General features: G+C 46.7%; 1 pseudogene; it reads right to left on the bottom strand.

Annotated features, from left to right (window-relative positions):
• Nucleotides 1–11,140: 11,140 nt before the first annotated feature.
• On the bottom strand, nucleotides 11,141–12,044 carry LOC132654085 (sperm motility kinase-like; annotated as a pseudogene).
• Nucleotides 12,045–16,875: the final 4,831 nt, after the last annotated feature.

Here is a 16,875-nt window from a genome sequence, read left to right on the forward strand (position 1 = left end):
CTTTGCTGAAGGTGTTTATCAGCTATAGGAGTTCCCTGGTAGAATTTCGGGGGTCACTCAGGTATACTATCATATCATCTGCAAATAGTGATACTTTGAGTTCTTCTTTTCCAATTTGTATCCACTTGATCTCCTTCAACTGTCTTATTGCTCTATCAAGGACTTCCAAATCTATGTTAAAGAGATATGGAGAGAGTGGGCAGCCTTGCCTTGTCCCTGATTTCAGTGGGATTGCTTTAAGTTTCTCTCTGTTTAGCTTGATGTTGGCTCTAGGCTTGTTGTATATTGCCTTTACTATGTTTAGATATGTGCCTTGTATCTCTGATTCTCTCCAATACTTTAAATATGAATGGATGTTGAATTTTGTCAAATGACTTTTAAGCATCTAAGGAGGTTATATGTGTTTTTTTTTTTTTTTCTTTCAGTTTGTTATTTTGGTCTATCACATTGATGGATTTCCGTATATTGGACCACCCCTGCATAGCTGGCATGAAGCCTACTTGGTCATAGTGGATGATATCTTTGATGTGTTCTTGTATTCAGTTTGCAAGTATTTTGTTGAGTATTTTTGCATCAATGTTCATAATGGAGATTGGCCTGAAATTCTCTCTTTTTTGGGGGGTCTTTGTGAGGTTTAGGTACCAAGGAGACTGTGGCTTCATAGAATGAGTTGGGTAGTGTTCTTTCTGTTTCTATTTTGTGGAACAGTTTGAAGAGAACTGGAGTTAACACTTCTTTGAAGGTCTGGTAGAATTCTGTGCTGAAACCATCTGGTCCTGGGCTTTTTTTTGGATGAGAAACTCTCAATGACAGCTTCTATATCCTTGGTATATATGGGACTAATTAATTGATTTACCTGGTCTTGATTCAGCTTTGGTAATTGGAATTGATCAAGAAAATTATCCATTACATTTAGATTTTCAAATTTTTTGGCATATACACTTTTGAAGTATATAAGTCCTAATGACTGTTTGGATTTCCACAGTGTCTATAGTTATATTCTCCTTTTCATTTCTGATTTTATTGATTTGGATGGTGTCTCTCTGCCTTTTAGTCAGCTTGGCTAAGGGTTTGTCGATCTTCTTGATTTTCACAAAGAACCAGCTCTTGGTTCCATTGATTCTTTGAATTGTTTTATTTGTTTCTAATTGATTGATTTCAGCCCTGAGTTTGATTATTTCCAGCCATCTACTCCTTTTTGGTGTGTCTACTTCTTCCTTTTCTATGATTTGTAGGTGAGACATTAAGTTCTTTGAATGAGTTGTCTTGAATTTCTTCTTGAAGGCACTTAGTCCTACGAATTTCCTCTCAGCACTCCTTTCATTGTGTCGCATAAGTGTGGATATGTTGTGCCTTAATTTTCATTGAATTCTAAGAAGACTTTAATTTCTTTCTTTGTTTCTTCCCTGACCCAGCTGGCATTGAGTAGCAAGTTGTTCAGTTTCCATGTGTATATAGGCTTTTTGCTATTTCTGTTGTTGTTGATGTCCAGCTTTATTCCATGGTGATCAGACAGGATACAAGGGATTATTTCAATCTTCTTGTATCTGTTGAGGCTTGCTTTGTGATCAACTATATGGTCTATTTTGGAGAAGGTTCCATGAGGTGCTGAGAAGAAGGTAAATATTTTGTGTTTGGGTTCAAGGTTCTGTAAGTGTCTGTTAGGTCCATTTGATTCATGACCTCTGTTAGAGACATTGTTTCTTTGTTTCATTTCTGTTTTCTTGACCTATCCTTTGTTGAGAGTGGGGTGTTGAAGTCTCCCACTATTAATGTGTGGACATCTATGTGTGGTTTAAGTTTTATCAATGTATCTTTTACAAATATGGGTACCCTTGTATTAGGGGCATAGATATTCTGGATTGTGATGTCTTCCTGGTGGAATTTCCCCTTGATGAGTATGAAGTGTCCTTCCCCATCTCTTTTGATTAATTTTGGAAGAAAGTATATTTTATCAGATATTAGAATGGCTACTCCTGCTTGCGTCTTGGGTCCATTTACTTGGAAAGCAGTCTTCCAGCCCTTTACCCTTAGGTAATGTCTATCTTTGTGACTTAGGTGTCTTTCTTGTATGCAACAGGTTGCTGAATCTTGTTATCGCATCCATTCTGTTAGTGTCTCATTATTGAAGAATTGAGTCCATTGATGTTGAGAGAAATTAATGACCAGTTGCTGTTAGATCCTGTGATGTTGATGTTGGCTGTGGTCATATGTTTGTGGGCTTGGTTGATTTTTGTTTTACTGTAGTGAGGTTAATTATTTCCTGTGTTTTCTTGAAAATAGGTAGGTGTCTTGAATTGTATTTTTCCTTCTGGTGTCTTCTGTAATGCTAGATTTGTGTGTAGGTATTGTTGAAAGTTGTATTTGTCATTGAATATCTTGTTTTCTCTGTCTACAAGGATTGAGAGTATTGCTGGTTATAGTAGCCTGGGCTGACATTGTGCTCTTTTAGATCCTGCATGATATCTGTCCAGGCCCTTCTGGCTTTCGTTGTCTCATTTGAGAAGTCAGGTGTGATTCTGATGGGTTTGCCATTATATGTTAATTGGCATTTTCCCCTTGCAGCTTTTAATATTTTTTCTTTCTTCGGTATACATACTGTTTTGATTGTTATGTGGCGGGAGGACATTTTTTTCTGGTCTGATTTATTAATTTTTCTCTATGCCTCTTGTATTCTTATTGGCCTCTCCTTTAAGTTGGGGAAATTGCTTCAGTGATTTTGTTGAAAATATTTTCTGGGCCTTTCAGAAGGGAATCTTCTTTTTCCTAGATTCCTATTATTCTTAGGTTTTGTCTTTTTATGTTGTCTTGAATTTCTTGGACGGTGTGTGTCAGAAAGCTCAAATGAGGAGGTCATTGCGGATAGAAGACAAATTAAACAGATACCATAGCAAAGCACCCTGGTTATGAGGAAGACCAACTGAGGCTCTCCACCACCAGAACTCAAGGGGAGTGTGAGAAATGCACATTTCCAGGTCCTCATCAGACTTACAGAGCCAGAGCAACTGCCAACACTTCTGGGAAAGCCAAAGTCAGAACCACTGGTGCAGAGTGTGGATGGCTGTCTAATCAGCCATCACCTCTTGGAGGTGGCTGGAAAGGGACATCTGGTCGCTGAGGAGGCTTGACTCACACTGTTCTGGGCCCAGTATTTCCCCAGTACTGCCTGTTGATGGCCACATGGATGGCTTTTCCCTCAGGGAGCTCTGTCTACCTACACACACAGTCCTGCCTACAGGGAGAGGGGTCAACCAACCAAGAGGTGAAGGAGATAACCTGAGTAGGCTTGGAGGCATGAACAGGCCTGACTTGTTGGAGGACCAGTGAGAGTGTAGGCTTGGTCTAGAGTGGGCCTGGGGTTTCCCTACTGCACAGTTAAGAACTGAATTTGAATCTTTCAAACAACCTTTCCATCTCGGAGCCATCATCAAACTCCTAAACCTCCAGCCCTTTGTGGAGAAATACTTGTGATTCTGGAATAGAAATTGTTTTATGGCTGGGGACAGCCAGATGAGGAAAGAGCTTTCTGTGTAAGCCTGGTAATCTGAGTTCCATCCCTGAAATCCACCTAGAGGCAGGAGTTAAGGCGGATTCCACAAGTTTGTCTTCCAGCCTCCACAAGTGCACCATAGCTCGTTTGTATGCCTTCCCTCCCACACACACTAACAATCAACACATGATTGATTTGAAAAAAGACAACAAAGAAAATGTCTGGCTGGATTTTGTTACTAAGAGTTCTGGGTAGGCTTGACGGAGCCATGCCTAGTGGTCAGCTGGTGATGGAGGCGATGGTGGAGGAGATGGAGGTGGTAGAAATGATACCAGAAGGGAATGAAGACATAGCAGTGAGACAGAAGAAGAGACCATGGCGGTGGTGGCAGTGCCACAGGTGGTAGGAACAGTTGTAGAAGTCGTGGTGAGGATGGGTGACTTGTCCTCAGTGTGGGTGGCAGAATAAGTGAGGAGGGGGTAGGCAACATATAAAAAAAAAGAGATGAAGGGGCCTGTGGTGGTGAAGCAGTAGAGGTAGAGCAGGCAATAAAGGTGGTGGAGGTGGCAGAATTGAGGCGCGAAATGGTCAAGGTGACAGAAAGTGGTAATGATGGAGATGTATACAGGATAGAGATGGCTGTATTTTTCCAGATGGAGATGGAGGTATTTGGACAAGTTTTGATACCAGTGGTAGGGACTGACCACATGGTAGTCAGGGACAGAGATGGTGGGGATGACAAAATGGTGGGTGGTAAAGTTGGCTAGGATGTTGGAGAGGGTATATATGGTAGAATTGGTGGGTTTTATTGAGGTGATGGAGACAGTATGGGTGATGGGCTTGATGCAGATGGTGGAGGTAGTCAAGGTGATGGAGGCCATGAAGATGTGGGAGCTGAAAACAGAGGGGTCAATGGCAGTATCAGAAGTGGCAGGGATGATGGAATTGGTGGAGGGATGGAGATAGTGTAGGTGATAGATGGAGAAGGATGGAAGTAATCAAGTTTACGGCTACGGAGTTGGTGGTAGAGGGGGTAAGGAGACATTTATGTGTGAAATATGTGAAGCTCAGTGAGTGGGTAATGCCTTTCCATATTTGATGCAAAAAGGGAAAATTAACTTGTTCTTTAGAATAAGTAGTGAAATCCTTATAGTACAGTCTCAGCAGAATCAGGGAGGAAAACACATGCTCAGCTACTGCCAGTGTCATTTTGCTCTGGGGTTTGTGGAGTTCAGGGTAGGGGCAGAAAAACCCGGATGCTCTGCTAAGTCTGACCGAACACTGTTGGATGTGTGATTTGTGAACACAGCCCTAAGACTAGTTGGGAAAACCTCCCAGGATTAAACTGGTTCAGCCGAAGGCAGAGGGTGGTGGCTGTGGAGCAATAGGCTAAGACTATTGAACTCCTTTGGTTTTCCTGATGAGAGAAAATGGATCCCAAAGCCTTTGCAATGGCTTTGCAACCCTCCAGGGTGCTGACCAGCATAGTTGCTGATGGAGCCTTAAGGATTGCATTCTTGCTAAGAATCCTACAATGACTGTGTCCCCATTTTACAGATGGAAAACTGTGGCTTTTTGATGGTCACCGTTTTTGTTTTTTTGTTTTTCAAGACAGGCTTTCTCTGTGTAGCCCTGGCTGTTCTGTCGTTTACTCTGTATACCAGGCTGATCTCAAACTCAGACAGCCACCTTTCTCTGTCTCCCAAGTGAGAGATTAAAGACTCACACCAAACACACACACACACACACACAAAAAAAAAAAGGCCAGGTGATCAAAAGACCATATAGTTCAGTTCAAAAATTGATTCAAAAATCAGAATTGTATGTAATCTTTATGGTATTATTAGATTTCCCTGAATCTTAATATAATTGCTGGCTCTCAATATGTAGAATGAGTTGTTTGGCATATAGAAACTGCTGACTTTATTCCTGATGGTTTAGAATTAATTTTATTATTCATGCAACTGCAAAAGGCTTAACAAAAGTAGAAACCCTCCGTTATATATCACGCAGATTCGATCTCATACAGGCTTTAAAGGTCCATTGGTACAAGCAAATGAGGAAACTGATCAATTACAACACCTCAACATTTCATGAAAGACACGATGTAGAAACCCTCTGTTATATATTACGTGGATTCGGTCTCATACAGGCTTTATAGTATAAATTATATAAAGATCATTTAAATGATCTTTATACTATAGTGTAAATGATTAATAAATATTTATAATAATATAAGTTATATAAAGATCATTTTATACTATAGTATAAAGATTTTATAAATCATTTGTAGTATAAAGTTTTATAAATATTTTATAGCATAAAGATTTTATAAAACATTTATAGTATAAAGTTTTATAAAATCATTTATAGTATAAAGATTTTATAAAACATTTATAGTATAAAGTTTTATAAAATCATTTATAGTATAAAGATTTATAGTATAATAGGCAAAGAATTGCTTCATCTTACTAGATATATATGTAGGTTCATTATCAGTCTTAATTTGTGAAGGTATCCCCAAAATTTCCATTATTTCCAATAACTGTGTAATTACACAATCAGCCTTTTCAGCACTTAAAGCAGTTGCCCGTTGAAACCCTAGGTATACACCTATGGTACGGTGTACATACGTTTGTTTTCCAAATTGTGCAGAATGAAACACATCCATCTGCCATATTAAATGTCCATCCTATGGGCTTAGAGTTGCTCAAGAGTGTTTCGGTTGTGGAAGTACATTGGGGACATGCTGTTGAAGATAGAAGCTATCTTAAAGGACCTTTGTCCTACATTCAAGTTCAGGGAAGCACCAGGATGGATGGACCATACATGGTCAATCACACAGACATCTGTGTGTCTCACGATGTGATACTTGTTGCCACAGTCTAGGGAGAAAGAACACAAGAGATGAAGTCTTACCACTGTGATACTAGGATGGAAAGATAAGGCTTCCCAGAACTCTCCCCAAAGGCTGTGCAAGGCTGATTAACTGTGCAAGAATATGCAAAGGGCAGAGACTTGAAGAAATGGAAGCAGCCTTAAGATCTGTCCAGCTGGTACATACACGAGGTAGGGGCTTGAGGCTGCCATGACACAGGGACACTGTGGGTTGCTCCTCCAAGAGTCTCCAGTTAGACTTGTCAGGACACCTATCACACCCTCACAGCGTGGCATGTTGTGGTGAGTGTGGGATCCAATGTGAATGGTCACCTTGAAGGAACAAAAATAGATATGCAAGAGGTGAGTAACTAGGGCAGAATTGCTGTCAAGAGAGGGCACAGCTACCACTGCAGTCACTCCAAGACTGAGTTTTCCAGGCTTTGTTCTGAGTTGGGTCTGAGGACTCAAGCAATGTAACCTGTGATTGGTTTGGCATGTGTGTGGGTGCGGGGCTCTTGCAAAAGGATGGCAGGAGGCTCCTTCTAAAGAATTCCCATCAGGCTGCTTGTAGGCCTCAATTCTTAACCTGTGACCCCATCTTGGGACAGGTAGGACAGGCAGACTGGAAACTATAGCACTAGGGAGAGATTAGTTACAAATGACAGAAGGAAAAATGAATAAAATGAAGTGAAGTAATGCACTCACCTGGTGCTGAGGGTGGCTCCAAGGACCCTTTTCATTGGAGTCATGTTCTTACATGAGGCGGCCTCTGTCTTAGCAGGTGGCAGGCAGCAGCAGCACAGATGTCTGAGGCCATTCATGATTGTCTTCTTCACCCGCTTCCAGCGTTGACGCCGGTTGAGGGGGAAGCTGTGCCAGTGTCCTGAGGCTGGCCAAGTGTGATGTTATCCTTGGTCCCTTGCTGAGGGAGACCTGTGCCAGCGTCCAGAGGCTGGCCAGGTGTGATGTTATCCTCGGTCCCGTGCTGAGGGAGAGCTGTGCCAGCTTCCTGAGGCTGGCCAGGTGTGATGTCGTCCTCGGTCTCTTGCTGAGGGAGACCGGTACCAGCGTCTTGAGGCTTGTCAGTTGTGATGTCGTCCTCAGTCTCTTGCTGAGGGAGAGCTGTGCCATCATCCAGAGGCTGGCCAGGTGTGATGTCATCCTCGGTCCCTTGCTGAGGGAGAGCTGTGCCAGCTTCCTGAGGCTGGCCAGGTGTGATGTCGTCCTCTTTCTCTTGCTGAGGGAGAACTGTGCCAGCGTCTGGAGGCTGGCCAGGTGTGATGTCGTCCTCGGTCTCTTGCTGAGGGAGAGCTGTACCTGTGTCCTGAGGCTGGCCAGGTGTGATGTCTTCCTCGGTCTCTTGCTGAGGGAGACCTGTGCCAGCGTCCAGAGGCTGGCCAGGTGTGAAGTCATCTTCGGGCTCTTGCTGAGGAAGAGCTCTGCCAGCTTCCTGAAGCTGGCCAGGTGTGGTGTTGTCCTAGGTCTCTTGCTGAGGGAATGCTGTGCCAGCATCCTGAGGCTGGGCAGGTGTGGTGTTGTGAGGGAGAGCTATGCCAGGATCCTGAGGCTGGTGTGATGTCGTCCTCGGTCTCTTGCTGAGGGAGAGCTGTGCCAGCGTCCAGAGGCTGGCCAGGTGTGAAGTCATCTTCGGGCTCTTGCTGAGGAAGAGCTCTGCCAGCTTCCTGAAGCTGGCCAGGTGTGGTGTTGTCCTAGGTCTCTTGCTGAGGGAATGCTGTGCCAGCATCCTGAGGCTGGGCAGGTGTGGTGTTGTGAGGGAGAGCTATGCCAGCATCCTGAGGCTGGTGTGATGTCGTCCTCGGTCTCTTGCTGAGGGAGAGCTGTGCCAGCGTCCGGAGGCTGGCCAGGTGTCTTGTCATCCTCGGTCTCTTCCTGATGGAGACCTGTGCCAGCGTCCTGAGGCTGGCCAGGTGTGATGTCATCCTCAGTCTCTTGCTGAGGGAGACCTGTACCAGCGTCCTGAGGCTGGCCAGGTGTGATGTCGTCCTTGGGCTGTTGCTGAGGGAGAGCTGTGCCAGCGTCCTGAGGCTGGCCAGGTGTGATGTCGTCCTCGGTCTCTTGCTGAGGGAGACCTGTGCCAGCGTCCAGAGGCTGGCCAGGTGTGATGTCATCCTCTGGCTCTTGCTGAGGGAGAGCTCTGCCAGCTTCCTGAAGCTGGCCAGGTGTGGTGTTGTCCTTGGTCTCTTGTTGAGGGAGAGCTGTCCCAGCATCCTGAGGCTGGCCAGGTGTGGTGTTGTCGCCCTCGTTCTCTTCCTCCTTGGCCTCTTCAGTTATGATGGTATCCTCCTTGATCTCTTTTGTTGTGATGGTATCTCGTATGTTGTTGTCTGGTATGATGGTGCTTCCCTCGTTCTCTTCCTCCTTGGTCTCTTTAGTTATGGTTTCCTCCTTGATCTTTTTGGTCGTGATGGTGTCTCTTATGATGGTGTCTGGTATGATGGTGTCCTCCTTGGTCAATTTTACTGTGACGGTGTGTCGTAGGATGGTTTATTGGTGCAGGTGGGATAGGGAGATTGGAAACTATATCACTATGGGAAGAAGTTTTACTTTGTGGAAAAGATCATATTTCCTGCCAAGAAATGGGGAGTAAAGGACAATCACTACCCAGAGGGCAGTCTGTGATGTTTATGCAGGCTGGGGGAGAGAGCAAGGGATCAGTGTGCCACATAAAGCTTTAGGGCACCTCTGCACCTCAGCCCTTCCCCTCTGAGGAAGACCCAGTGGAAAGCCAGCCCCTCCTGCCTGGGATTTTACCTGGATAGATCTGCACTGGGATAGGTCCTGTGCAGAATGCTCCTGTGACCACACTGGCTTCTGGACATCTGGCCTGGCTTCCCTGAGAGGCTTTTCACATCTCATCCAGGCTGATCCCCAACCCATGGCCCACAAGCCATGGAGATGGGGCCTGTCGTCTTTAGGACTTCAAAGCAAAAAGACACAGGTAAGTGACTCTTACTGACTTTGAAGCACACAGAACTTTCTGTGCTTGCCCTTCAGCACCAAAGTGCCCTACTGGTCTCTCAGCAATCTCTGCTGACTTTGCCATGCCCCACCTGCTCCTCTTCCTGCTTTATCAGCATATGTATACAATCTACTTCTTGCTTAACAAGCCTGAGGTCACATTACCAGGATTACTATGGTATTGGTCTTTCTGAAGTGACAGAGGTTGTTAAGATCACAGGTGTGCCACAGTGGGCAAATTATCATTAGTTACAAAGGACAGAAGGAAAAGTGAATAAAATGAAGTGAAGTAATGCACTCACCTGGTGCTGAGGGTGGCTCCAAGGACCCTTTTCATTGGAGTCATGTTCTTACATGAGGCGGCCTCTGTCTTAGCAGGTGGCAGGCAGCAGCAGCACAGATGTCTGAGGTCGTTCATGATTGTCTTCTTCACCCGCTTCCAGCGTTGACGCTGGTTGTGTGGGGAAGCTGTACCAGTGTCCTGAGGCTGGCCAAGTGTGATGTTATCCTTGGTCCCTTGCTGAGGGAGACCTGTGCCAGCGTCCAGAGGCTGGCCAGGTGTGATGTTATCCTCGGTCCCTTGCTGAGGGAGAGCTGTGCCAGCTTCCTGAGGCTGACCAGGTGTGATGTCATCCTCGGTCTCTTGCTGAGGGAGAGTTCTGCCAGCGTCCAGAGGCTGGCCAGATGTGATGCCGTCCTCGGTCCCTTGCTGAGGGAGAGCTGTGCCAGCTTCCTGAGGCTTGCCAGGTGTGATGTCATCCTCAGTCTCTTGCTGAGGGAGACCTGTGCCAGCGTCCAGAGGCTGGCCAGGTGTGATGTTATCCTCGGTCCCTTGCTGAGGGAGAGCTGTGCCAGCGTCCGGAGGCTGGCCAGGTGTGATGTCATCCTCAGTCTCTTGCTGAGGGAGAGCTGTGCCAGGGTCCTGAGGCTGGCCAGGTGTGATGTTGTCGTCCTTGGTCTCTTCCTGTGGGGAAGCTATGCCAGCGTCCTGAGGCTGGCCAGCTGTGTTGTTGTCCTCCTGGGTCTCTCCCTCCTCGGTCTCTTCCTCCTCCCTCACTTCAGGCATGGTGTCCTCCTTGATGATGTTCACTCTCAGGGCAATGATTGCTTCCTGAGCATCGATGTCTTCCTGTGTTAGAGTCTTTTCCTCTGCGACTATAGTAGACTCTATCTCTATGACTGTTGTCATCTCCGATAAATCCTCAGAGGAGGAGCTTGAGCTGTCCTCTTCCTCCAGGAAACTCCAGGATTCAGATTGGTGACTGTAGGACATGTGGCTCTCTAAGTCACTTGTACCCTCATTCTGGAATGTTCTAGAAGAGTTGGTGTATAGACCCAGAGATGTATGGTCACTATCAGTGTGGCTGTCACGTGATCCAACCTGTGAAAAATAAACATTCATTTCCAGGATGCTGCCCTTGAAGGACTTAGCAATAGGACAGCCCAGGTGGAGAGGGTGTGTGTCTGGATGGCAGCATAGGGTGGCAGGCATGCTATGGCATCTGGCAAGTTTCCTGGAATAATGCTCCTCCTCTTTTTCCTGGCACTCAGATGGCAAGTTAAAGGTATAGGGAACAGGTTCAGCTCTCCTTAGGGATCCAGGATAAGTGTAAGGCTCTGTCAGGCAGAGGACAGTGCCTGGCTGCCTGGGTTTCACAGGATTCACCTGGTTGTGGCCATAGTCTCCCGCAGGTGACTGGTGTTGCAATATAAGATAAGTTGCCATCACCTCGTCGTATTTTTGGTCTCTCAGGGATTCAATGATTACTTCAGGCTTATAGCCCATGACTCTCATGGTCCCGACAATGCTAGGGCTCGGGGTGCCTGGGAGGCTAGGGGTGGAAGTAGGTGGTGAACGTGCCTCACTGGCCCTGATCATGGGGCGCCTCATAATGTCCTTGATGGTGGGCCTTCTTCCGGGATTGATTATTAGTAATTCCAAGATGACATTGAAAATGTCGATAGAAACATGCTTAGGAATGGTGAAGTTGCCTGAGGTGACCTCGTTCCTCATGCCTGCCACAGATTTGGCTTGGAAAGGGAAATGCCCAGGCACCATGAGAAAGAGGAGAATCCCTAAACACCACATGTCGATGGGGTAAGCATCGTATTCCCCGGGTGCAAAGAGTTCTGGGGCACAATAGGGCAGAGTGCCACAGAAACCCCGCAGCTTCTGCCCAGGAGTTACTTTCACAGCGAGGCTAAAATCAATCAGCTTGGCATTCCCCCTGCAGTCCATAAGGATGTTGGTGGCTTTTATATCTCTATGGACAACTTGATTGTTATGACAGTAATTCACTGCATGCACCACCTGAGTAAATATCCTTTCAGCCTCGCACTCCGGTAGAGACCCCCGTTCCAGGATCCTCCGCAGCAGCTCTCCCTCTGAGGCATGCTCCATCACCAGGTAGGTGATCTCTTCCGTCTCGATCACGTGAAAAAGTTTGATAATATTGGGGTGGTTCATGGATTTCATAACGCTTATTTCACTGTTAAAAATCGAGTTGTACTTCTTCTTATTTCTAAGGAGTTTTACAGCCACACAGGTCACAGTGGGAACATGGAAGGCGAGTTTCACTTCAGAAAAATGTCCGTGTCCCAGAGTCCTCATCATTCTATAGTCGGTGTTGAAGGGGTCCTCCACAGAGGAGCAGGCCTCCATGTCCTGCTTCAGAGTCAGGCCCTCCTCCTTCATATGGCTAGAGCCAAAAAGTTCAATGAGAAAGTTGACAGACTTAAAATCAGGCCTAGGAGAGTATTTAGAGCTATGAATTCCTACATCCAAAAGACTAGGAAAGGAAGGAAGGAAGAGGTCAGACACATTTCAGACCACCTAACTGGGTACTTAAATGCTTAGATAGACAAGAATGAAGTATGTTCCAAAGCAGTGTAGAGCAAAATATGACAGATTGGTTTGACAGGAATCAACTGCAAACTGGAAGAACCAACCAAAGGATTCTAGAAACTAAGAGCCACTGATAAGAAAGGATGGTCATCCCCTAACCCTGAGCTCACCTGTACTGGAAGAGAGCAGGCACGAATAAAATTAGATGCGAGAGAAGTATATAGAACAACAGACACCTCCCAAGCCCAGCGGTGTCCGTGCAGGGCAGCCAGCCCCTGAGTCCAGGTACAACTAGCTCTGCAAAGGACCTACCGAAATTTGGTTGTTAGGATCCAGGTCAGGTGGCTCAAAATTACTCCAAACCCAGCTCTAGGAGATCCTACACCACGGGCCTCTGAGGGCATCCATACACATGTTCACATGCCCACACGCAAGTGCACTCTCTGCTACTACACATCAATTACATGGTGATAATGTCTATCTAGATAATGCTACAGGCAGTTATGATCTCCCATAGAAGAGCTGTACATCAAACCTAGTTCCAAGAGTACATGCTCTTGAAATGATGGGCCAGCTCTCTAGATTACCCCATCCGCAAAAATCTTTACTTTAAAACAAAGAGGGTCCCTTACATGAATTGGAGGAGACTTTCTGTATATAAAATAAACATAATAAAATGTTCTCAGATAGAAAACAGAATGAACTTACTATGATGGTTCAAAATCTTCAAAAATACAGGAATGTCTTGTCACGGTGCAGAAATCCAGTTACTCTCTATTCTGCTCTGTAAGACAAGAGGAGTGGAGAATGGTGTGAGTGTGTGAGGGAGGGAATAGAAGGAGAGTTTATGTTTATTAAACAAACATAATAAAATATTGTAGGTTAGAGAACAGAAGGCACTTACTATATGGTGGTCAAAACAGCTTCTAAAATGCGAGTATAGTCTGTCACGGGCACAGAAGTCCAGTTGCTCTCCAACCAAGAGCTTCTACTCTGTAAGACAAGAAGCAGGCTCAGCCAGAGCCTTAAGTGGATAGGTGTCACAATGGCTCCTTGTGGTGTCAGAGCAAGGAATGGACAAGTGGTCACTAAGCACATCCCCATGGTTCCCTCACATTCTGTCCTCAGCGACAGGAAAGCTGGTCTACGGCAGTGGAGTAGTAGGGGCCTGAGGAAGCTTGTTACACTCCAGTGTCTGTCCACAGTGATGCCCAGAGGCCCACCTCTTCCTGCTAGGCCCACTGTCCAAGGTCCACAGTTTGCCCCACGTGGTGCCACCTGCTTGGAACAATGTTCAAACACTTGATTCTTTGTGGGACTTTTGACACCCAAACCTTAAGGAGGACACACACACACACACACACACACACTCTACACCTATACATGACACAACTAGCTGTGCCCTGAATGAGAGTCCTTCAAGGGTCAGCTGATGGACCTTAGACAAGAGGTTGGGGTGAAAGTCAGGAAAGTCTCATAAAGGATAAATACTTGGCAGTTGGAAAAGCTAGAAAAGTGGAGGCAGGAGGATCAGTTCAAGTCCTCTTTGGCCACACAGGGATGCTGAGGCCAGCCTGTGCTACAGGAGACCCTGCCTCACCAAATACAAAAGCAATAGCAAAGAGAAGATGAGGAAGGACTGCTTTTGTTTTCTGCATGACCTAGGTTCCCAACTGCTTCAAAAGTTCAAGGTTGCTGTTACACACGGGGCCTAGCCACAAGTGCTTGTGACAACAACGCTTGAGGGTGGAGGGCTGATCAGCCATTTCCATGCTCCTGAAGCTAGGATGCTGTCACCTCCCACCAAAAGTCATCAGTTTTTCACATTAAGTGGACCTCACAGCACCCACCCAAGCTGCGGGACATACTTCAGAGAAACTGGGTGGAAGTTTACAGGAGGTCAACAAGGATGTTCACTCTTCAGAGAACGTGCATCACTCACTTGAGCACTGGATAGCAAGTCTAGTCAACTAAACCATCACACAATGAAAGGGAGACACAGGTACCGTTCAGCAACGGGCAACAAAGCGCAACTTGCCAGTTCTGTAATCAGATATCAGATTTTTGGAAGTCACAGACCATAGACTCTCCTCTCATCACCAATACCTTGGCAAAACAGAAAGGAACCTGAAGGGCTTTGTTGCTGGACCATGAAGGTTCTGTTACCCACTGCCTTTCCCCAAACATGAACAGATTAAGGTTGGAGGAAGGAGTTTTATTCAAGCCTTGACTTGGAAATTTGGGTAGACTGCCCTTGACAATAAAAAGTCCCCTGTTTCTCTAAAAAGACAGGTGCTTATTTTTGGGCTTGGGGTCTGTGCAGTGCTGGGCAGATAATTCCAGCACTAGGCAGTTTTTGTTCCTGAATATGTTCTTTGACCTGTAGGACCAGCAGAACTCAAGAGCACAGGCTCGACTCTTTGCTTCAAAATCATTATTGCCCTCCCCTCCGGTTCCTGATAACACCCTAGCTCGGTGCCATAATCGCCCTCCTTAAGACAGAAGATAACCCATGAACATACAGCTGCAGGCAGAGAGAAGGACAGAATAAGGCTGGAGGGATAGGGCATGGCAAGTCTCACCAAGGAAAGTCCCATCCTTCCTCAAAGAACAAGCTCCATTTAGACTTACACTTATTCTATCCCTGAATTCCCTTTCAGCTGCCCTGTTCCACAATCACCCTCACAAGATCTGAGCTGACGCTTGTCTCTAGCCCCTTTGTTGGACTCATGCCTCTTTACCTGCCAGGAAGATCCTGAGATAACCAGCTAGGAGGAGACTTTGTGCTAGAGCCCAGAGACACATTGGTGTCCTTCCTTAAGAGACCATCCCATGTGACATCAGTCCTCTGGACAGGAGTCCACGGCACTTGGCCCGTACTTGTATTTGGGAAGCAAGGTGCTGAACAGCAAAGGGAAAGAGTGAGGGGCTTGGAAGGGGTGGGCAGTAGGCAGTGTCATCAGGGGAATGTATTCAAAGTTCTCCATGTACATGTATGGAAGTGTCACTGGGTGATTGATCACTCGTGTTGTGTAGTTGATATAAATACTGTGATAGTGAGACACAATCAAAGTGAGCATGAGATAGATGAAGAATATAACGGTAAGCATAATCATGCCTGAAACCAATGAATGAATAAATAGAGGCGATTGCCACAAAACCAACAGTGTTAGAGGGAAACTCAATCTTCCGCGGATCAACAGGTCTGGTTGTCCTAGGGGAGCTGGCCAATGCTGTGATTCACCAACTCTCAAACCATTCAATCTAGCTACCAATGGCTGCCACACTTGATGGGACCAAACCCAGTCCCAGTGAGTTCTCTATGTGGCCAGGTTCCACCATTCCTCACAAGGACTCTTTGTGATGTCAGAGCAAGGAACGACCTAGCCATGCCTGGGCACCAACCAAACTGATTCCCCCAGTTTCTGCCCGCAAGGACAGGGAAGGCATGGTAGTAGGAAAGGCAGGTAGCCAAAGGAGTAGGGACCTGAGCCAGCCAGCCAGTTCTGTCCAGTTTTCCCTTGGTGCCAGTGACCCTCTTCCTCCTGTAAGACCCCACTTCCCCACACAGTGCCACATGCCGGGGCCCAGTGTTCAAACACGTGACTCTTTGTGGTACATTTGCCGTCTAAAGCAGCAGGCTCCAGAGGGTTGTCCTCAGGTGCGCTGTGGACACTCATGCCCATCCTTTAGGGCACAGGTAGCATGCTTCCCTTTTCCCCTGCTCCCTGGCACTCTAGCGGCTCTCTGCATACAAAGCTCAGCACATACACACTCATCAAGGACATCAGTTCCTTTCTCATTCGACTCAGGTGAACGAGAAATGGAGAGTGGCCTCGGGCTGAGGTTAGGATGCTGTGGTGGCTAATCACTGTTGTCAAAATGAGTACACCAAGAATTAACTGAGAGGGTGGCTCTCAGGAGTCTATGGGGTGACCCTTCCTGAGACTCCTATCAGCAGGGGATATGGAGCCTGATGTGGCCCCCTCCTGCAGCCATGCAGGACTTCCAGTCAAGGGGGCCAGTGGAGGGAACTCACCCACCCACAAAGCCTTCAACCCAAAGTGAGCCCTGCCTACAGGAAGTGCAGGATTAAACAGGGAGCCGAGATGGAGGGAACTGGCAACCAATGACTGACCCCACTTGAGACCGACCCTAGGGGAGAGAGAGGCAACCGTTGACTCTACTAATAATACTGTGCTCTGCTTGCAGATGGGAGCCTAGCATAACTGTCTTCTGAGAGGCTTCATCCAGCAGTGAATGGAAACAAATGCATAGACCCACAGCCAAACACTAGATGGAGTTTGGGGAATCTTGTGGAAGAGTGGGAGGAAGGAGTGAGGGAGCTGGAGGGGTCAAGGATACCACGAGAAGACCCACAGAGTCAACTAAACCAGGTCCATGGGGGCTCACAGAGACTGAATCACCAACCAAAGGGGGATGCCTGGGCTGGACCTTGGCCCCCTACACATATGTAGCAGAGGTGCAGATTGTCCTTCATGTTGGTGCCCTAACAACGGGTGCCCTAACAAGGGCTGTCTCTTCCTCTGTTGCCTGCCTTTGGATCCCTTTGCCCTAGCTGCTCTGCCTTGTCTGGTGTCAGTGGGAGAGGATGCATGCAGTCCTTTGGGCAACTTGATTTGCCAGGGTGAGCTGGTGCCCATGGGGGACCTCCCTTTCT

The sequence above is a fragment of the Meriones unguiculatus genome, chromosome 5 (assembly GCF_030254825.1).
Source record: "Meriones unguiculatus strain TT.TT164.6M chromosome 5, Bangor_MerUng_6.1, whole genome shotgun sequence".
Classification (NCBI taxonomy): domain Eukaryota; kingdom Metazoa; phylum Chordata; class Mammalia; order Rodentia; family Muridae; genus Meriones; species Meriones unguiculatus.